Raw genomic sequence first — 12,759 nt, forward strand, 5'->3', positions numbered from 1 at the left:
CAATAAAACTATCTGTACACAAGCGTGCCTCTTTCGGCACGAATTAGTAAAATACTAATCACTTAGATTTCGATTGGGTCTGTGTTTGATTGGTATGCTGTGTCATATTCAAGTGGTATGCAAATGCGGCATTTCATAAATAGAGTTATGTATTCCTAGAAACCCAAAATATGCTTGTCAGCAGCGGAAAGAGGCGTTACCTGTTGTGCAGCATTGTAAGTTTTTTACCATTGCACCATGAGCCGAAAGTATTTTCTTGCGATTTCCTTATCGATGTGTGATCTGACTGCTTGTAGCACTTTTACAGAATGGATAAAAACGTTACAGTCAGCAAAACTGGAACCGCAAACCATAACAGATGCTTTCTCAATGGCTAACACGTTTCTACAGAGCTAGGGAAGAGGCATACGCGTACAGTTCCTCTTACGAGACCAGTAGTGGATAGAAATCGTAAACCGCTATTTAAAGGACGAGATTAGATGCGATTTTCACGCGCAACGACTTTCCTGGGCTGAAAACCGTAAATTTACTATCTTTTGTTACAGCTCAAGCGTTAATAATAACTCAGATCATTCAATGGAAATGACAGGAAAAATCAAGTGAACTTTGAGGCTTAATTCCGTGCAAACCAGGAAGTAACTTGTCGATCACAGACTTGTCAAATATACCTTGCCTTGTTGCCAAATCTCAGTTACATTAGCAGCAGGTAGATGACGATCCGATGTGATCCTACAGTGGGCTGGGAAGTGACCATAGCTGACTTCTCAAAGACGCGGCTACTACGGCCTGGAATACGTTATCCGTCTGATTCACATTTCTGTAACTGGGTTTAGGGACTGGAGCGTAGTTACTAATAATACTCAGAACTGACTGCAAACTAAGCTTCATAAATCAGTAATTGTCATAGTTGTTTTTATATATCTTTCGTAAGTGTACTCAAAACTAAGAAAATCATTGACGAGCGTTTTCGTGCCTCGCCGACAGTGGAGCACCAGAAACAAAAAAAAAATAAATAAATAAATAAAAAAAATAGAGTGTGTGCGTGCGTGTGTGTGTGTGTGAGAGAGAGAGAGAGACAGACAGACAGACAGAAAGAGAGAGAGAGAGAGAGAGAGAAGAGAGAGACAGAGAGAGAGGGAGAGAGATGAAAATAAAAAAGAGTGAGAGAGAGAGAGTAAAAAATTGTTGCAAAGAAACTGAATCATGGTATGTAAAGAAGTCTTTCATTAAAATGACACTTTCTACATCATTACGAAATGTCGTATTCATTATCTATGGAACAAGAATTAATCTAATCTAATCTAATCATATCATATTGCTGACTAGTCATGGAGAGGCACGAATTACAGAAATTATTGCCAATATCAGTAACCATATCTAAAGTTGAAAATAAAAGAAGACAGTTTTTGTAATAAATCGGGACTCCTGTAAAGACCCTCTCGTCCCTGTTAACTAACCACGAAAGATGTGTGATACACCTCCATTCAGAAGGAACAAAGTGTTCAAAATGGCTCTGAGCACTATGGGACTCAACTTCTGAGGTCATCAGCCCCCTACAACTTAGAACTACTTAAACCTAACTAACCTAAGGACATCACACACATCCATACCCGAGGCAGGATTCGAACCTGCGACCGCAGCGGTCGCTCGATTCCAGACTGTAGCGCCAAGAAACGCTCGGCCACCCCGGCCGGCGAACAAAGTGTTCATGTGTTTAAAGATGAAGCGCATGATGTGAATTTCTGTGACAGAGATACGAACCCAACACGCAATCGGATTGTTACTAAGTAAAATCAAATGTTACGTATGGGTTTTTCTTACCAGCTGCTAGATGTTTGAATCCAAAATAAGGATACAAATTTTTGTGCCTGAGCGACAATCGAACCGCACACCTACCGTCCTTCTTTATCATCCACGAACATAGCTTAAGTAACACTTGCTTACTCACCATCAGTATGATGTGTGCATGTTTGACAAGAAATAACGACATCTATTGCAATTGCTGGCAACAAATGAACAGACATTAAAAATGCACGTTAATTTTCACTACCAGACTGGTTCAAAAATGGCTGTGAGCACTATGGGACTCAACATCTTAGGTCATAAATCCCCTAGAACATCACACACACCCATGCTCGAGGCAGGATTCGAACCTGCGACCGTAGCAGTCCCGCGGTTCCGAACTGCAGCGCCAGAACCGCACGGCCACCGCGGCCGGCACCAGACTGGTATGCACGTGATAGGGCTTGAAATGAAATTATGAATATTTTTGTACTGGATCAGGATTCGGACCCACGTACTTACCTTTGGAGGAGACCTAGAGAAGATTGCAGTCTTGGGAAAAGGAACTAAATGATTGAACCATACTGTTCCGAGAGATTCAGATCCTCGAAAGAGGAGATACGGATTAGAATCACAGTCCAGCACCAAATTTTTCAATGTCTCTGGTTCAATCAAGCACAAGAAAAATAAGAGCCCTGTTCCTTTAAATGGCTATCGTTTCATCAAACAAAATAAAATTTTCTAATGTAAGTAAGTTTACTGGAGGCAGTATTTCTGTTTACCATGACTTCCGCCTATGTCATTTCCCAACGTTAACCGGCTCTGCCCAATTGGTAATGAAGGAACGTGATGTTTAATGCGGATTTTGGATTATAACGTCTTTCTCTTGAGGTTACCAGAGGTAAAGTAAATCTGTTTGTGCCTCTTAAAAGTAAATTCCTGAACCCACGCTGCCTCGTGATGACTGGGTGTTGTGTGATGTCCTTAGGTTAGGTAGGTTTAAGTAGTTCTAAGTTCTAGGGGACTGATGACCATAGATGTTAAGTCCCATAGTGCTCAGAGCCATTTGGACCATTTTTTTTAACCCACGCATTGCACCTGTGATAGTTCGTTTCACCAGACCATTGTGGCCACATTTCCCAGCCCCAGGAGTGTGCTGTAACGGATGATGTGCTTAGGTTACGAAGTTAGTCACGGTGGAAAAAATGCGAGTCTATTAAATGGTTAAGTAGAAGCAATCTTCCGACGTGGAGATTATGCTATTCTCATGTCAGCAGGATGTAAAGACTCTTCTAGGCATCATAGCATCGATGTGAAGCCCTTTTTAAATATTCACTAATTCAACAATTTTTTTAGTTCGAGAAAATCCACTGCGAAGTGTGAAGTTACCGGATAATTCGATTATTACGGTCATTGTTACTATCATTTTCTTCATACCGTTGTTGGAACACATGTGCTTGAAGATCATTTAATGCCTTTTGGTCATTATAGAAGTAGTTGCCCAAGAAGAGGTTCTTTCCCTGTCTACGGAGTCCTTTTCATGTTAATATCAAACATCAGCAATTACTCGCAGATTACATTAAAACTAAAGTAATTCCCCCTCCCTATATACATTTCCTCTCCCCCACCTCTGTCCACCTCCTTCTCCGTCCCTCGTCCTCTCACCCTGAATCTTGTTTATCTTTACCCAATTTCAGATTCCCTAGTACTCTAGTCATAAGCCGATAAAAATGGCTCTGAGCACTATGGGACTTAACTGCTGTGGTTATCAGTTCCCTAGAACTTAGAACTACTTAAACCTAACTAACCTAAGGACATCACACACACCCATGCCCGAGGCAGGATTCGAACGTGCGACCGTAGCGGTCGCGCGGTTCCAGACCATAAGCCGATAAGCAATAAATACAACTTTCCTGTTTTCTTGAAAACCGCCTCCAAGGAATCCAAAAAATAGCACACTGTTGTGAATACAATGTTCGTTTACTAATATATTTTATGGGAAAGAATATATGTATATGGGAGAAATAATTTGTCCAATGATTTAAGTGCCCTGCTACCGTAATTATAGCTGACTGCGAGAAAGAAAACAAAGCCGCACGTTTTCACAACAGAACATAGCTAGGATTTTTCTTTATCGCAAGTGGTTTTAACCGAAAACATAAATATAGGTTATGTCTGTCTGAATAGTAGGGATCCGTGTATAAATCCGAAGTAAAACTGGTCAACAACTTTTCCAGATTCTTGGTAACTATATTTCCCAATTATATATATATATATATATATATATATATATATATATATATATACAGGATTATTACAAATGATTGAAGCGATTTAACAGCTCTACAATAACTTTATTATTTGAGATATTTTCACAATGCTTTGCACACACATACAAAAACTCAAAAAAATTTTTTAGGCATTCACAAATGTTCGATATGTGCCCCTTTAGTGATTCGGCAGACACCAAGCCGATAATCGAGTTCCTCCCACACTCGGCGCAGCATGTCCCCATCAATGAGTTCGAAAGCATTGTTGATGCGAGCTCGCAGTTCTGGCACGTTTCTTGGTAGAGGAGGTTTAAACACTGAATCTTTCACATCACTATGCGTGAAACTTGCCCGCACGCGTTCAACCGTTTCTTCGCTCACTGCAGGCCGACCCGTTGATTTCCCCTTACAGAGGCATCCAGAAGCTTTAAACTGCGCATACCATTGCCGAATGGAGTTAGCAGTTGGTGGATCTTTGTTGAACTTCGTCCTGAAGTGTCGTTGCACTGTTATGACTGACTGATGTGAGTGCATTTCGAGCACGACATACGCTTTCTCGGCTCCTCTCGCCATTTTGTCTCACTGCGCTCTCGAGCGCTCTGGCGGCAGAAACCTGAAGTGCGGCTTCAGCCGAACAAAACTTTATGAGTTTTTCTACGTATCTGTAGTGTGTCGTGACCATATGTCAATGAATGGAGCTACAGTGAATTTATGAAATCGCTTCAATCATATATATATATATATATATATATATATATATATATATATATATATATTAAAAATACATAGCCTACGTCTGTGCATATGTTTATTAGAGTAATGTTTAAAAATTTGAAGTATGTGGCTCGAGAAGTTTTCTGAATTTTTGGTAACAAAAAGTTACACACATTCAGTATATATATTAATATCAGTTTCACCTATGGCAGCGCCTTTGGTGGGCCAACGATAGCGCCATCTGGTTTCCCCCTTCAAGCTAGACGAGTTTCGTTCTTTGTAGTTTTTTCGTTTGATGCTTATTTCGTGAGATATTTGGCCTGGTCACTATCAATGGATCTCCCTATGGATGACTGATGTCGTCCAGGATACCGAGCATCATACACAGCACGCGCACGTTGGGCATTTTGATCACAAAAGCCATACATCAACACGATATCGACCTTTTCCGCAGTTGGTAAACGGTCCATTTTAATACGGGTAATGTATCACGAAGCAAATACCGTCCGCACTGGCGGAATGTTACGTGATACCACGTACTTACACGTTTGTGACTATTACAGCGCCACCTATCATAAAGCGAAAAAAGTGGTCCAACTAAAACATTCATATTTCTTTGCGTACTACACGAATATGTAGTAAAAATGGGGGTTCCTATTTTTAAAATAGGCATTTGATATCCGTTTGACCGATCGCAGCGCCATCTAGCGGGCCAACCATAGCGCCATCTGGTTTCCTCCTTCAAGCTAGACAATTTTCGTTCTTTGTAGATTTTTCGATTGACGCTTATTTCGTGAGATATTTGGGTCGGTGACAATCAATGGACCACCCTGTGTATATTATGTAGGGAGAATGATGTCTTTTTAAAACAAATGTCAGCCGATTATCGGAACGGAGCAGTAGCCTAACGTAAGCGTCGCCATTAATTGTTTTGGCACCAGCAGACTTTTGCGTTCCAAGAGACGGTGCAAGATTTTTATCAGGCAACGAAAGCTTCATGTGTGGTACACGTTGCAAGATTTCCCACAAAATTTGGAAATGCATGTGGTACCATCAGTTCACATTAGAGTACGAATGAGAGTTAGGCAAAGAAGAACCGGGACGCGAGTGCCCGTGAGGCTCCAGTGAAAATCGATGAGCGCGTTTCAGAATAGACCTACACCCCTTTCCTAGGCGTTTATTGGGTGTCACGACGAGACGAGGAAGGTCTCTCGTGCCAGCCCGTGATGTCTATCTGCGCCGGAAGGGTCTGCTCTCGTTAGTCCGAACTTGCTGCGGACACCGGGCTTTCGGCTAAAATAGTGACTGTCGGAACCGCGGCCGGTGCTGCTCCATAATGCAGGCGCGCAGCCGCCTTCCGGGCGGAATGAGACGCCGGGGCGAGGAGGGCGCGCGCAGCGGACGCTGGCTGACAGGGCGCACTTGCAGCCAATCTCCTGAACTGTCCTAAATAATTAGTGCGGGGGCGGAGGCGGCGGCGGGGGCGGGCGCAGCGCCGCGGACACGCCCTGCCGCAATCTGGCTGCGCGGACGGCCGCGGCGGCGGCGGCGGTGGCGACCAACTCAGGCACGTACGCACGGTTTCCGCTGCAGGAAGTCCCACGCCCTCGGGCAGAGACCCTGAAGGCGGTTCGGAAAATAAAACTTGACACCTACTTCCGCGCTGGATGCGAGTCCGATGTACGACGGACGTGTACTACTCATTTCATACAGACTGCCGCGTATGGTGTCAACTGCTTCAAAACCGTTGTGTGTGTACTACACCGTCATAACAATAATAAAAAAAACTATAAAAAAATTAGAATGCCAAGGCAACCAACGTTTCATCATACCCTGAGCTGATGAAAGTCATGGGATATCGATATGCATATGTACAAATGGCGGTAGTATTGTGTACACAAGGTACAGAAGCACAGTACATCGGCGGAGCTGTCATTTATACTCAGGTGATTCATGTAAAAAAAGGTGATCGAAGCGATTAAGGCCGCACGGCGAAAACTGACGGTCTTTGAATGCGGAATGGTAGTTGGAGCTAGACACATGGGAAATTCCATTTCGTAAATCGTTAGGAAATGCAATATTCCGAGATCCACAGCTTCAAGAGTGGACCGAGAATACCAAATTTCCGACATTACCTCTCAGAGCACCGGTATTTGCTTACAGTTGTCAATGTTAACAGACAGCAACATTGCGTCAAATAACCGCAGAAATTAATGTGGGACGTACGGTGGACGTATCCGTTTGAACAGTGCGGCGATATTTGGCTTTAATGAGCCGTAGCTGCAGACGACCGACACGAGTTCGTTTACTAACAGCACAACATTGCCTGCAGCGTGTCTCTTGGGCCTGTGACATCATCAAATGGTTCAAATGGCTCTGAGCACTATGGCACTTAACATCTGAGGTCATCAGTCCCCTAGAACTTGAGAACTACTTCAACCTAACTAACCTAACGACATCACACACGTCGATGCCCGAGGCAGGATTCGAACCTGCGACCGTAGCGGTCACGCAGTTCCAGACTGAAGCGCCTAGAACCGCTCGGCCACACCGGCCGGCTGTGACAACATCGGCTGGATCCTAGACGACTGAAAAAGCTTGGCCTGGTCAGATGACCCCCGACTTCAGTTGGTAAGAGCTGACGGTAGGGTTCGAGTGTGGCACAGACCCCATGAATCCATGGATCCAAATTGTCAACAAGGCACTGTGCAAGCTGACCAACTGTACCGATCATTGGTTGCAAATGGTTACGTTCGGATACTTGACAACCATGCGCAGTCATTCATAACCTTGATGTTCGCAAACAATGAAGGAATTTTTATGGATGACAATGCGCCATGTCCTGGGGCCACAATGGTTTGCGATTGGTTTGAGAAACAGTTTCGACACTTCGAGAGAATGATTTGGTCACCCAGGTAGTTCGACATGGGACATAATCGAGATGTCAGTTCGTGCACAAAATCCTGCACCGGCTACTCTTACGTAATTTTGGCTGGTTAAAGAGGCAGCGTGGCTCAATATTTCTACAGGGGACTTCCAGCGACTTGTAGAGTCCATCCCACGTCGGGGTGCTAAACTACGCCTGGCGAAAGAAGGTCCGACACGATATTAGAAGCTATTGAGGCGCTCTACTTGATGGCGTAGAATCTACCACCGATACATGATCCTAAATGTAGCATGTCTGCTGATCGGGCAAGAAAGAAGTATGGAATAAATATACAGGGTGTTTCAGCACTGCAGTACACCTAGACGATGGAAAATTACATAGTAATGAGTGGTCGGAATCACTTTACTGGAGTGGTAGTGATGATTCAGAACACCAATAAGGAAGGCCCGAACAGGATGAGGAAACATGTTTATTATGCTTACTACAACAGAAACCAAAAAATAAGAACAAAAACAGACAACGATCCTCATCAAAGCAGGTGTTCGAAATTACGACCCCGAATTGTGATCCAGTCCTCACAGCACTGTGCCTTGGCCTGTGAGATTGTCAGACCTCACTTGCCGTGACTAATTCCTCTGGTGATGAGTCAAGACACTGGTGTACGAAGCCTACGTTAACAATGCTGAGAAAGTTCTTGCACGCATAGTGGCAGCTGCTGAGGAAGTTCGGGACGCGTCCGGTATTTTTCAGAACACTTGATCTTCCAATGCGCCGGAGAAGTGATTCCTGCACCACAGTGCTTCGAACCCCTTCTTTGATGACGTCGTTGTCTGGTTTTGTTCTGGTTTCTTGGTTTCTGCTGTGCTGAGCACAATAAAAATGTTTCCTCACTCTGGTCGTGACCTTCCTTTCTTGTGTTTTGTGTCTTCACTACCGCGCCAGGAAAGCGTTTCCGACCAAGCATTGCTTTGTGACTTTCCTATAAATGCTGTATCTCTCGCCAAAGTTTGTAAATTCTGTGCTGAAACACCTTTTATAGAAGGGCTATACAGAGGCAACAAATTTGAACACACTCTTAAGGAAAGGGAAGACGAAGTAGATGACAGTGAAATGAGGTATGTGATACTACGAAAAGAATCTGAGAGGGTCCTAAAACTACAAGTCGAAACAAGGTGCGTGCAGTGGACGATGTTATATGAAAATTATTAAGATTTTTGAGAGAACATATGACAATTAGAACACTGCGCTACACATTTAGAGGTCATTCTTAATCGAACACTAACTTTCAGAACCCACTGCTTGAACACCAAAGGAAAGGTCTTAGCAAGAATTAACGTCCTCTGGAAACTTGATGGTACAACTTGGGGACACAGACCCGTGGTCTAAGAACATCAGCCTTATCCCTGAGTTACGCAGCAGCGTAATTTGCCTGTCCTGATTGACTTTGCCCTAAAGCAGACTAGCACAATAATCACAGGCTCCTGAGAACAAGTATACTCCAAACGTTCTATTGTCTGTCAGGTATACCACCCCTGGACATCCACCATGAATCAACCGCCAGACTAGAAAGAAATAAAGCAACAAATCTAGAGACCCGTTCACTATATGGGTACTTACAAGCAACTGCCCGACTCAAACGAAGACGAAATTTCCTCAATACTGTGAAACCTTTAGCACTGAGACTATATTCCTGGCGCAATAGAGACCGCAACATGATAGAATCTATGGTACCACGTGAGAACTTACCTTATCGCCACGAAGAAAGCTGGTTGACATGGAAACGCTCAACAAACTACGATCTGCAGTGGACAGGAGGAAGACCAATCCGAAGAAATGGTCATTTTCTTGTGACTCCACCCTGAGAGAATGCGGCTAAGAGCACATTATGGATCATCTCCTCATGTGCAAGCCATACTTGCTACACGCTCGCTAAAAGAACTGATGACAGCTGCCCATGATGCCTATGAGCTGGCTAAATAATGATAACACACCACTCAAACTGTTTTTTATTACTTAACATCTGTTGGTAGAAACTGATAATGCTACAGTTCCAGACTGAAATGGTCTATGTATTGTTTTGATTATGTGATGTATTAAATAATGACGAAGCTCTGCTAAGAAGTATCTTAGATAAATGAAACAATCTCAGAGTTCAAGAAGAACATATAATCACAATTCCAAGAAAAGCAGGTGTCGACAGCAGCGAATATTACCTAATGCACGATCAGTTTAATAAGTCATGGTTACAAAACGCTAATCTGAATTATTTCCAGTATACTTGCAGATCCCGACTGGAGGGATCATCAGCGTGGGTTCTGGGCTTATGCTCAGATGATAGACTGAAAAAAAGCAAACCTAAATTTGTGGCCTTAACAGATTTAGAGAAAGTTTTTGACAGTATTGACAACAGTTCGTTCAAATTCTGAAGAGAACCGCGAAAATTTACGAAGGGGAAAATTGTACACAACTTGTACAGAAAGCAGTTAACAGAGTCGAAGGGCGTTAAAGGCAGAAGTTGAAAAGCGAGTGAACGTGGTTGTAAAGCGTTCCTATATTACTCAATGTGAACATCGAGCAAGCAGTAAAGGAAACAAGGACAAATTTCGAAAGAGAATTAATGTTCACGGAAAAGATATAAAAAATAATAGGATTTGCAAATAATAGATTTCAGCTGTCAGTCGTCCTTTTTAAATTTTATTAACAGATCTAGATTTCAGCTAGAAACCAGCCATTCTCAATACATTATCATTTTTGATCAATGCATGTAATGCCTGTTGGTCGGGCTTCTGCTGAAATCTAGATCTGCCAATAAAATTTAAAAAGGACGACTGATAGCTGAAATCTATTATTTACAAGTCAATATAACAGTCGCTGAGTGCAACAGCCTTCTGAATGAAAGGTAACCTGATGAATAATAGGATTGCGATGACTTCGGAGTTCTGTCACAGAGAGCAAAGAACATGGAAGATTAGTCTGGAACCACGCGACCGTTACGGTCGCAGGTTCGAATCCTGCCTCGGGCTTGGATGTGTGTGATGTCCTTAGGTTAGTTAGGTTTAAGTAGTTCTGAGTTCTAGGGGACTGATGACCTCAGATGTAAGTCCTATCAGAGCCATTTGAACCACGAAAGACCAGTTCTATAGACAGTTTCATCAGCATCTCGATGACCAGCATGAAAGACAAAGCTTACGCAGAAAATGATAGCAATGATGCAAAATCACTTATTGTGGTGGAGGCCTGTATGAACTAGGTGCCCGACGGACCAGAAAGACTGCCAGGCATGGTGTCGCAACCTATAGGCCTCGTCTCTGCGAACTGTATTAGGCTGATTTAGGATTTCTCTCGCTGTCAACAAGATGGTGGAACAGATGAATATCTAATATCAGTGACAATGTGTTTGTTAACAAGTACGAAACGCACAGAGGCACCAAAAAGAGGAAGAAAGAACAAATGACAAACAGGAGCCAAGTATCAGCTGTACTGCTAATGGCAGACAGCCACACGAGCATCCAGAGGCTCTACTAAGATAACAAATGAATCCGCTGGTGATTTTGAAGCTTCATCGAAACGTGTTTGCGTTTCAGAAGAAGAATTTGTGTTTCCTTAAATCTAGAACTACATTTACAAGTAAACACGGATAAAATGTGAGCTTCAACCACAAGACGAATAGTCCTTAAGTGCTTTTCTTGTACTTGGTTTCAACAGCTCTCAAATATCTGATAAAAAAACCTCACGGTTCCACTGAGACTGCCTTAACTGAACAAAATGTTTAATTCGTCATTATTGATCAATTTCGACCACATGGTCATTATTATCACGCATCATTTATAAGAGCACATATGAGTACACATAGGAATAAATTGAAAAAAAGAAAATCTTTTCAGCCGTAAAATAAATTGTGTCGAGATCTTCCCACCTGTCGGTCTTACAACGTTCACAAGAAAATACCTCTCTCAGGTACAGTCCTGTTGGATCAGTTTCACAAGCGTCAAGACGTTTTTGATACGGTAACATCTGGCTTTCGAGTTTATTATTCAAACAAGCGTATCAACGGCACTTAAATGTCTGAATAAACCTTTTGGCTGCACTACGACGAAGTTATCAAGAATGAGCACTTATCATCTTCCCGCGTAAATGGGTAGCACACGTCCATAGTTTGAGCCACGCAGGCTGCATTAATTCACACACTATCCTTCCAACACTACGCCTGAGTCCACGTGGTATGAGGCCTACTGCCTTCAGCGTAAGAAGCTTTCACCAACGTCGCATCTTAGTCACATACTATGCCAACAACCTTATAAGAAACTGAACTAGTGACGCTAAAATTTTTAAATTCCGTTCCTCGATAATTGTAGCTTATCTATTTGCCTTCATGCACGGTCATAGCTGACTTCTTGTCAAACGTCAAAGGCAGGTTGCCCCTACTGTCATTCTAAACGCTACGAATAGTCCAATAATAATTATTCACGTTTGCCGCAGATGCACAAGGAGATTTGTGACGTTTTGTTACTTTGTAAATAGCAAGCATTTCCTCGTGATTCGAACCCCTGTGACGTACCTTTTTACTACTTTGGATAAATCGATTTCAGCAGGGTAGAAAATACACACCGCCGCTCTGTCTATGCGTATTTCATCAGTGTACACCACTTCCTGCTCCTTGCGAGTTCCACTCTCTTGATCACGAATCTGTAAGAGTGTCGTACCAACACGTCCGGTTTATGAGTACATGAGCAGACTGGATAATAAATTCATCACCAGGAGACGTCACGCTTATACTGTGTAACACCACCGGCAACTTTAATAATTGATTCAATTCAGCGGGGAAGAGTCTACAAGTTCCTTCACGTACGCGATATACAGCTAAAGCCATACACTGAAGATTGCATCCCGTAGAGCTACCAGATTGAAAGGGATTATGATCACTATGAATCAGAGGCTGTTGAAAGCAGGCACTGAAATTGTCTATGGAATTAATATCGGTTGGTTTAGAGGGTCAGTAAAGCTGTGACTGTGTGACAGAATGTTCGTAAACCAGAAACATGTGGTCGTGAGCGAAAACATTATGGCCACTTTTTATAAATTCTGTTCAACTCACCGCGGGCTTTT

This window comes from Schistocerca americana, chromosome 1 (genome assembly GCF_021461395.2).
Source record: "Schistocerca americana isolate TAMUIC-IGC-003095 chromosome 1, iqSchAmer2.1, whole genome shotgun sequence".
Lineage (NCBI taxonomy): Eukaryota > Metazoa > Arthropoda > Insecta > Orthoptera > Acrididae > Schistocerca > Schistocerca americana.